The sequence below is a fragment of the Neopsephotus bourkii genome, unplaced genomic scaffold (genome assembly GCF_033783945.1).
Source record: "Neopsephotus bourkii isolate Nb327-2 ecotype Australia unplaced genomic scaffold, CSIRO-AGI_Nbou_v1 NB_882, whole genome shotgun sequence".
NCBI classification, from domain to species: Eukaryota; Metazoa; Chordata; class Aves; order Psittaciformes; family Psittacidae; genus Neopsephotus; species Neopsephotus bourkii.
Window position 1 is genome coordinate 2,934,881 of NW_026901376.1, and position 9,629 is coordinate 2,944,509.

Below are 9,629 nucleotides of genomic sequence, written 5' to 3' on the forward strand. Positions count from 1 at the left end.
TGAGAAACAGAAAGCCCAGCAGGAAAAGAGACATCCAGTCGAGGTAAAAATGAATTTTTTGTTCAGTTTTGGGGCGTTGGAACCCTCTTTTCCTCTCCTTATTGCCCTAGAATGGAGAAAACAGAATTTTCCTACTCTTTTCTTAGGTAGTTTTTCAGATAAACAGTCTTTCTTTCTCCCTTTTGCAATCCCATTGGTGAGTTTCATTTGGCTAAGCAGGAGTTCAAGGTGTACCATGGGGCTCAGAGGGAGGAAAAGGGGGAGAAAACCTTCCAGGAAAAAGAAAGCAAGCAGTAGGATTTCATCCAAGGAGTTCCCTGAATCCAGAAAGTGTATGGTGATTTCAGTTCACTAACAGCTCAACTGAAGGACATCAATATTAATTTTTTTTCCCAGGAAAATCTTTATGCCAATATTAGTGAGTATGAAGGTAGTATATAATGGATATTTTGATCAGCTACTTACTTGTGATTCAGTCCCAGTTCTTTCAAAAGTAACTAATGTGGAGTGCACAAGAAACCTTATTTGTTCCCTGCCATGTCACACGCTGGGCAAGATTTTCCTGCTTCAGCTCCTTGGCCATAGGAATCCTGCAGTTGTCAACAGATGAGGGTCTTAACTTCCCATTTCAGTCACTTCATTACCCTCCACCTGCCTTTCCAATCCACATGAGCCAGGAAAGCCATCCTGAATGTGACTAACATTTAAAACATAGCTGGATGTTTCACAAGATGTGTAGCTGCGAGCAGGATTTAGATTCAATTAATAATAGACCCCCTCCCACTGAGTTGTTTCCACTACCTAATTCAAATTTGAACCCTGTAATTCTGATGCTGTGAATTTTTTGACTCATTTTAGGGTTTTTTTTTGGTGGTAATATATTAAAAAAGAATAGAGCTAATCTATAGATCCAAACTGGGATTACTGAAAAGGTCACACCCTCTCCCCTCAACTCTGCTCATCCTCACACTACCTCATTTCTTTTCAACAGCAGCAAAGCCTGAATTTTCATATTATTTGTTATATTTAGGGCAGATGACCTACCCAGCCAGAATCAGGGATTAGGAATTCATTTTCTAAGGCATTATGCAAAAATATAACTAAAATCTGACCCTGCCTCAAACTCTTTATGTCCACTTGTATGTAATTGCAAAATCAAGACTAGAATGTGGAGAGAAGAAAATACAATTGATGCTAGCACACATTTTGGGATTGTCATGATTTTTTAATGATTTTTCTTTTCTGCATGAGAGCTTCTGTGCACAGAAACCTTGAAATAGCGGATGGCTCCTTTGCAAATGCTGATATTTTGTACCAAACAAGATTACTCAGGAGTAATAAGAATGACCCCCAGCTGTTGTCTGCTGCTAGAAACCTTTTAAATGGATAAGGACATAGAGCCACTCTGTAATTACAAGGAAGGAAGACCACATGGTTTAAAGTGACCCGTTAGTAATCAATTACTGCTGTGAAAATTTTCATCCTGGCTCTAGAGTATGTGTGGGAAAATCAAAAGCGTGTGTAAATCCAAAACCTCCAGCATTGTTTCAGATATGGAAAAAACAAAAGTTCAGTCAGAAATGAATAGCGTAGCCAGTGCATTCTGGAGTCCCTCTGTTTTAAAATGCCTACTTTAATTGTATCAATCTTTTAACATAATTAAGAATATGAGAGTAATCAATTTTCCTTTCGTTGCAGAGCTTTTTGTGTGGATTTCGAACCATTTTTTAGCTGGTTTGCTTCCACAGCTTCAATTTTAAAGGTCGTCTTGTTTTATCAAGATATCATTTTGTGACAGCTTTTTTTAGTATTCTCCGTGGTACTAACAGCACGCAGTGGCTGATCTTTCTTCAGAAACAGTAAAGGAAGTAAGTGGTGTATACATATAACCTAAAAATAATGGCTATTCCTTTCGCATTTGAATTTAGCACTAATTAGCTGGTATTTTTCATGTATGTATTTAGAACACAAGGAAGAGCTCTGGCTTTGAGTAGATTTTGTCACTGAGTTTGAGGAAATAAAACAACTCTCTAAACCTCAGAAAAAAAGGACAACTGAATACCATAAATGCTGCAACAAATGAAATCATGATTTTAAAATTCATTGCTACAGAGAATGATACCAGGACGAAACCATTTCTGAGATGTGAAAGAGCCCAGATAGTCCATTGATAGCTGCATACATGAAAAGAAACAGAAACAAAATAGAACAGTACTCATTTTCTGCATTAGTGGAAACAAATCACCCTTTGAGAAGAGGCAGGCAGCATTTAGTCGTGTTCTCAATGGCTGCCCACTTGCTGTTGGAACTGCAGAGCAGCGTGCATTTTGCAGTATTTTAAAAGGACATTGGTGTGAGGTCTTCTGCCTAAGTAGTAACAGATCTCCAGTTTCTCAGCAGTACTTCCAGCTGTGAAACTTATTTTTTTCCTTCTTTAAATTCACCTACAACAGCATTGTCCCTGCTTATAGACAATTCTTTCTATCCAATACCAATAAAATTGGCTGCAAGAAGAGCAAGGGTGGAAAGAGAATTGAGAAGATGGTGTCCCAGGGCATACTGTTGGTTTGCCTCTTTGAAGGTAAGAGAACAGGTCAGGAGTAAATGCTTTATAGCACTGGAAAAGTTACCAAAGCAGGAGTTTGGACACTTTAGCATAGTTACAGATCCAGGGTTGGACCTAGATTTTGGAGAAAGAATGGCAGGACTGAATAGAGAATGTGGAAATCTTGAATCTGTTCCCAATGCCAGCCAGGGCTCTGTGATTCACAGGGGAAAAACTCAGCCTCTCTCAGTTTCCCATGCATAAACCACATGAAACTCTTTGGAGTAGGAGTGGCCGTCCATGATTTCTCATTTTGTTTTTCTTAAGGGAGATTGCCCCTTGCTTGAGCTCCTATTATGACAGCAATATGAAATAGTTTGCTTCAGAGCAGTTCACTGACCCAAGTGCTTGTTTTTCCTTGTTCTTAAGACATTTTGAACATTTTACTTCAAAGCATTTTTTTAATGAAGCCATTTGTTTAATGCTACCATGGTTTAAGCCCAGCCAGCAACCCAGAACCATGCAGCTGCTTGCTCACTCCCCACCTTCTTCTTCACTTTCTCCCAAAGGGATGGGGAGGAGAATCGAAAGAATGTAACTCCCACAGGTTGAGATAAGAACCATCCAGTAACTAAGGTATAACACAAACCACTGCTGCTAGCACCAATAATGATAATGGTAAGTGAAATGACAAGGGAGGAGAATACACTCACCACCAGCCAACTGATACCCAGCCCTGATATCTAGCCCCTCTGGGTTACTACCCCTTGTTTATATAGTGGGCATGATGTGCTGTGGCATGGAATACCTCTTTGGTTAGTTTGGATCAGGTGTCCTGTCTCTGCTTCTTCTTGGATTCCCCTCCTCCCTGGCAGAGCATGAGACGCAGAAAGTCCTTGGTCAGAGTAAACATTACTTATCAACAACTAAAACCATCGGTGTTATCAGCGCTGTTCCCAGGCTGAAAGTCAAAACCACAGCGCTGCACCACCTACTAATAAGGAGGGAAATGACTACTGCTGCTGAACCCAGGACTAATGCCTAAGAGTATTTCATATCGTCTGTTTTTTCCCCAAAAAGGCTCTCACTAAGAGTCATGATATAAATACAGTTTGTAAACAAATCATAGGCCTGCATCAATACACTTCACCTTGATGCCAGGTAGCATAATAACTGAAAGGTGTTCTCATAATTGTAATGAGAACATAAATGTTTCATTTATGCAAGTGAAATGTATTGTTATGTCGTCTGATGAGATAAGCTTTCTGTACTTGTGGCAAAATGTGAATATTCCTAAAGCATCTTATAGTCAGCAGTTTCAGAGGACAGGTTATTTGCAAAATATCCTCCACATCATAATCCAGTGACCCATACATCTGCTGCTCCCTAACTTCCATCATTGTCCTTTCCAAATCCAAAGTTAAATGGATTCTACTCCAAGAGCTGAATTGTCACCTAAACTGCAGCGTCCGAGAGATTTGCTGTTGCTGAGGAAATTGGTCTCCTCCATATATCTATTGAATAATTTCCCAAGGACCTATCTTCAGTGCATGGTAATACAGTATGTTGCAATGTTGTAGTTCCTGGATAGTCTAATGGATGTGTAATCTTATTTTAGCAGAAACCTGGATGCTCATAGACTTACTCCCACACAGCAGTAATTTCCTGTACAAATAGTCCCCCTGAAATCAACAGGAAACCATGTGCAGGTATTAGTTAGCGTATTAAAGTATATTCACACCTAATTAGCTTATACCAATGACTTCAGCAGAGTTACTTCTTGACTTCTATTGCAGTAAAGCTCAGTCTGTTTTCTGGCGGCCAGCGTATTTTTTTCTGTATAATGGAAAAATGTGAAAATTCCATTTGAGCATGGTCTTTCCAATATATTTCAGGTCTCCTTCACCCATGTGCATTAAATCCTGCCTGCCCAAAGGATCTTAGTCACTATTACTTAATTTTATAGTTATTCATACTTGCAGTGAGCCCTTTGGTGCATGAAACACCACTCCTGAACCCCCACAGTGAGCTGCTGGCCAATTTTTGTCTTGAATCATTTTAGATAAGAGGGAAAAAAAACAGTAAACCACATATATTACTTAGTGCAACTGTATTCATTTCTCAGACTGTGCTGCCCATTTCCCTCTTCCCTAAGCAAACTGGAAACCAGCAGCAGGCATCATTTCCCCTGCTTGTCCTCTTGCCAGCTTCCTTTTGATCCCCTGTAATGTTTTCTTCCTAAAATTTCTGCAGATTTATGGATTTGGGGTACACATTGCCGCTGAACAAGATCAAAATAGACATCTCTGAAAGACACAACTGCAACTTGTCACTAGCTTTCATTTGTGTTAGAGGATGAAAACCAGGGCAGATGGAGTGAAGATCACCCTTTGCTCTGTCGTTTCCCTTACACTCAGCATGAGAGCTGCTAATGTGAGTGGCTTTTCTTTAACATTGCTATTGTACTGTGCAACAAGGTTGTCATGTTCAAATGTTATCATGAGTACCATTCTTGCCATACCTGGACAATCCACTCCTATCAAAGAGGCTTTTCAACACAGATTTGCAAACAATCTCAAATAGGACCTTTCCCTGACATGACAAGAAAGTGCACAGATTGCCTATTGCATACTAGGACTCACAATTACCTGGGGTGCAATGCTTCAGGATCACCTTGGCCTATCACGAAAGGCAGTCCCAGCCGTTCCATTCTGATAAGCAAGGCCAGGGACCTTGTATAGCAGTCTTACTATTTGTAGATGCACTGCATGGACTCGAAACCATGTGTATGCTCAGCTCTCACCCAGATAAAATAGCCTGTGATGAATTCCACAGTAAGAGCAGTAAAGAGAAGCTGTGTGAACAAGTTTTGGAGGACCAGATCAAATAACTCTAGAGAGCACTTGAAGCAGCCTGTCAGGAAAATGCAGTCATGCACAAGTTTCAGTGGGTGTTCCTGCAGGCTCACTGGCCTCTCTTGCTCCTTGTAGCAAGCTATTGTCTTCCATGACAAACTCTTTGCAGGCAAAAGATGCCAAAGCAGGTCAGGTGCCAAAATCAACCCCCACTCCCTTTATTCAGTTTTCCAGATACAGCTGAATAAGGAACTGCATTCCTTTAGTACAAATCTCGTGCCTCTGGTTTGATTAGATGTAATAGATGTACTATAGATAAAATAGGCGCAAATAGTACTTCACATGAACCAAATGGTATGGAGAACTCAATACATTAACAATGAAAGCACTTTCAGTCATGTACAGATTCAACACCACTTAAGGAAACTAAATATAAATCTCCGTTTACTTGCATTGGTATGTGTATTTTACCCTTATTTATTAGGTAAGGCTCACTCACACACGTTTAAACTGTCTCTCTACTATTTATTATGACTTAGTCCATTTATCATAGCCTCGTAGTTCTATGGAAAGAACTCTCATTCAGGAAAAGAAGAACACATTAGGATTTTTGCAGCCCCAGTATGTTGAAACAACAGCAACTCTCACCCCCCACCATACAATGCCACCTAACATTCACAAATGTCAGTGAAGTAGTATTACCACCTAATGTATAGCAAATGATACTGTGATATTTTATGCCCAAAATATATGAGACAGAGATACAGAAATATTTCAAGGAAGATAGAAACAAGCTGGAAAGATAGGATGCAACCTGAATGAATAGTGGCATTGTGGTCTCGCTGAGAGCCTAAACAGAGAGCTTTTTTTGGCTGAGTGCTGGCTCAGGGAGGCTTGGTGTTGTATATAAAAGTACTTTCTCACATTACTTGATTTCTGTGCTAACAATTAGGATTTTATGTTACTTTCAGATAAATAGGACTACATCAAAGATACTTGACTCTCTCATCTTTCTTTTCTTCTAAGGAAATAACAAAGTTTTGTTTAACCTTTAGGGGAAAAAAGAGGTAATGTTATGGAATACCTCACCATGTCAATTTCCTGTTTTGTTTGATGGGATGACTATGATTTAGAGGATTTCTTTATGAGACCCAATTAAATATAGAATTTATAATATTCATGCAGTTTCTGTGCCAAATATACATAGTGCTGATACAGCAGGGCTCTCAAAATATCAACCACCTGCTTGGAAGGAACAGAATTATGAATACATCTCCTTAAACAATAATTCATCATACTCAGAAGCTTAAAGTTAAGCTGCTCTAGAGCCAACACAGCTGCTTTATCATCTTATTTGGGGGATGCTGCTGACTTACTTACAATGCTGGATAGCATTCTTGCAACTCATGACTAAGACTGAATTCAGGGATTTAGAACCCTAAGAAGCAGCACTGACTTCAGCATGAAGGATCCTGGCTTTCAGAGGGGAATCCAGAGTTGTGAATGCATATCCACACATCTAATACAATGCACCAGGAAACCGAATTGGTCAGTTCAGGGAACCATTCAAAGTTAACGCGTTCACAGTGTCTGTGGAAACCAGGAAAATGTTTGCATACCTCACTGAGGACTGTAGGGAAATACCTTCTCTCCAACATTCCTAGGTCAGCTAGGGTACCAGCTCAAGAGTCAAGAAGACAGATTTTTCCCTAGGGAACACTGGCTGCTCTACTCAGAATAATGAAATTAATTTTAATCTGCATGACTTCCTCATGAGATGACTTTGATCTCACATAATTTAGGTTTACAGTGGTTTTTTTTCCCAGACAGGCTAGTGCTGTGGAAGTGAGACAGACTGAAAGCACTCACAGCTGAGCTTAGACGACTTGCATACGGTCTAGGGATATATGAGTCTAGCAAAAATGAAAACTTAGGACAAGAGTGGGTTTGGGGGGGATACAAAATAGCACCACGGCATGATAGAGACTTTAAGTCCATTTTCACTGCATGGAAGCAGAATCCTGCTGTGCCCATTCCAGACAGGTGTTACTCTAATTGGTCCTTTATAACTTAGACTTTACAGCTTTCCTCAGCAGCCAGACTCAGTAATTAAGTATCCTTCATTAGGAAGCTTTTCCAAATCTCTAATTTAAACCTTTGCTGCATGTGGAGCCAGGCACTTTTCTTGCCCCTTTGCTGACTCGGACAATATTTCAGACACACCTTCTTTGCAGACTTTTTGAGAATTAGAAGACTATTGTCATGTCTTTCTATTTCCAAGCTCTTCAAATTCACCACTTTAAGTTTTATCCTTATGCAAAGGAAATTGTTTCTTAGCCTCTTTATGATGTTTGTTGCTGTCCTGGAACCTGGGATACTTTAGCCCTTTCTGCCCATTTCTCACCAACTAAATGCATTTCAGGATGACCATTTCTGTGAAGTGGGCATTGAAAGCTCTCTTAATCAATAGCTGGGGTGTCAGGAGGCCTAATGAATGTTGCTAAACTGTTTAGACACACCAGAATAAAGCCTCCTGAGAAAATTAAAGTAGTCAGAGTATGAGAAAGTCTAACACTGTATATACAATCTGTTGAGAAATATTAATCCCATCAGTAGTATCCATGCTTTAATACAGCCTCTTATAACAAAAAAAGGAAAACACAACAAAAAAAGCCCAACGAAAACCCACGATACCACCCTGCTTACTTTACATCTAGCAGGCTCACATTATTACTCCGTCTCCAAGTCTTCCTTTTTGGAGCATGTTCCTGATCAAGAGCTTTTCCAGCCAAGTGATGGATTTGTAGGTCTAGCTCTGAAAGACCCAGACATCTTTGAGGAGATCATTACTAGCTAGCCTTTAAAAACAGGTCTGTTTATATTAAAGAAAATCTGTGCTATTGTGAAGGCAAAGACCACCCTCTTATCTTCAGGAAATAACCTTTAGGATTTTAACAACTAACACTAAAGAAGAGTCTTTTAATCTCCTATTGCCTGAAGCATCAAAATGCAGTGAGGAATGTTTTCAGAAATAAAATGCAAATGCATGATGGACTCAGGATGGGGTGAGAACACAGCATGAAAGCTTCAGATTTATTTAAGATTACAAGGAGATTTGCTTATCTCATCCAAAAACCTCTTATAATTAGCATTTGCATCTCATCTACTGTCTCATTTTACCTTTTGCTCCCAAATAATGCCGGAGGCTTGGTTCTAGGATGGCTTGCTCTGACATCCGCAATGTCTGCCTTCCCCATTTGACTGAAGCTCCATCTCAGTGATGCAGAAAATTAATTAGGGCATTTTATTTCCTTTGTATGTGGACCTAAATATTATTTCAAAGGCTGCTAATATGGTGACTCTGTGAATGCATAAAAACAAAATTAGACAAAATCATTTCTTTTGCATGATTTCTGGGGCTGATAGCAAAAACAACCATGAAAGAAGCTAAACACAGAATCTGCTACTTTAACCATACTGGAAAAAATTCTGTGTACCAATTAGAGAGATTACATTGCTCCAAGTGATGCAGAGAACTAAATAATCAGGCAAATATACTAACCAGATGTCACTTCATCAGACAAGAAAGAAGTATTCCATAGTGAAAGGAAGATGGTCTGTGGGTTACCCATTGACTCATGCATAAATTTCCCCTTATTCCCATAGTCACTTCTTCCGTAGCTTTTCCTCCAGCCTTTGCTCATGAATTCCTCCACTGTGGAAAGAGCTGCTATGTGAGTGACAACTACTTGTTCAGCTGGGCAGAGGCCTTGTGCACAGGGAATGTGGTGAATGTGTACATGCTTATTGATCCTGGGTCCTGGGCACCAGCACGCAGCTCATATGCTCTGTCGATGCTCTGTAATGAAGTATTACAATGTCAGTAGCAGAGAAGTAGATTAATGTCTTCAGCTTCACTCATTACAAATTTCTACAGGGCTTGTCGTGTCAAAACTGACATGCCACTAAAGATACAGAAAGAAATCAGACCAAAAAAGACAATAATAACAGACAATTAGGTATCCTCGCCTGTGCTCAGATGTTGCTGTTCAACAAGCTGCTGAAAATATTAGCCATGTTTGGGTTTTTAGAAGTCAGATAGTTCATTAGATTAAAACCTTTGTGATATCAGTACGTCACTACCTAAAAAGCAGTTGTTCAATATGTATCTATCTACTAAATATATGTTTGAAGTTGATCTAATGTGAATTCATGTTCAGTTGTGCATG

The 9,629-nt window shown here is 39.6% G+C and overlaps 1 long non-coding RNA gene across 1 annotated transcript; it reads right to left on the reverse strand.

Annotated features, from left to right (window-relative positions):
* Window positions 1-5,602: 5,602 nt before the first annotated feature.
* LOC133214283 (uncharacterized) lies at window positions 5,603-9,082 on the reverse strand. The gene is made up of 2 exons (XR_009726074.1): window positions 8,581-9,082; window positions 5,603-6,990 (listed from the first exon to the last, which is right to left on the reverse strand). It is a non-coding gene; the product is annotated as an uncharacterized LOC133214283 (long non-coding RNA).
* Between the last annotated feature and the right edge of the window lie 547 nt (window positions 9,083-9,629).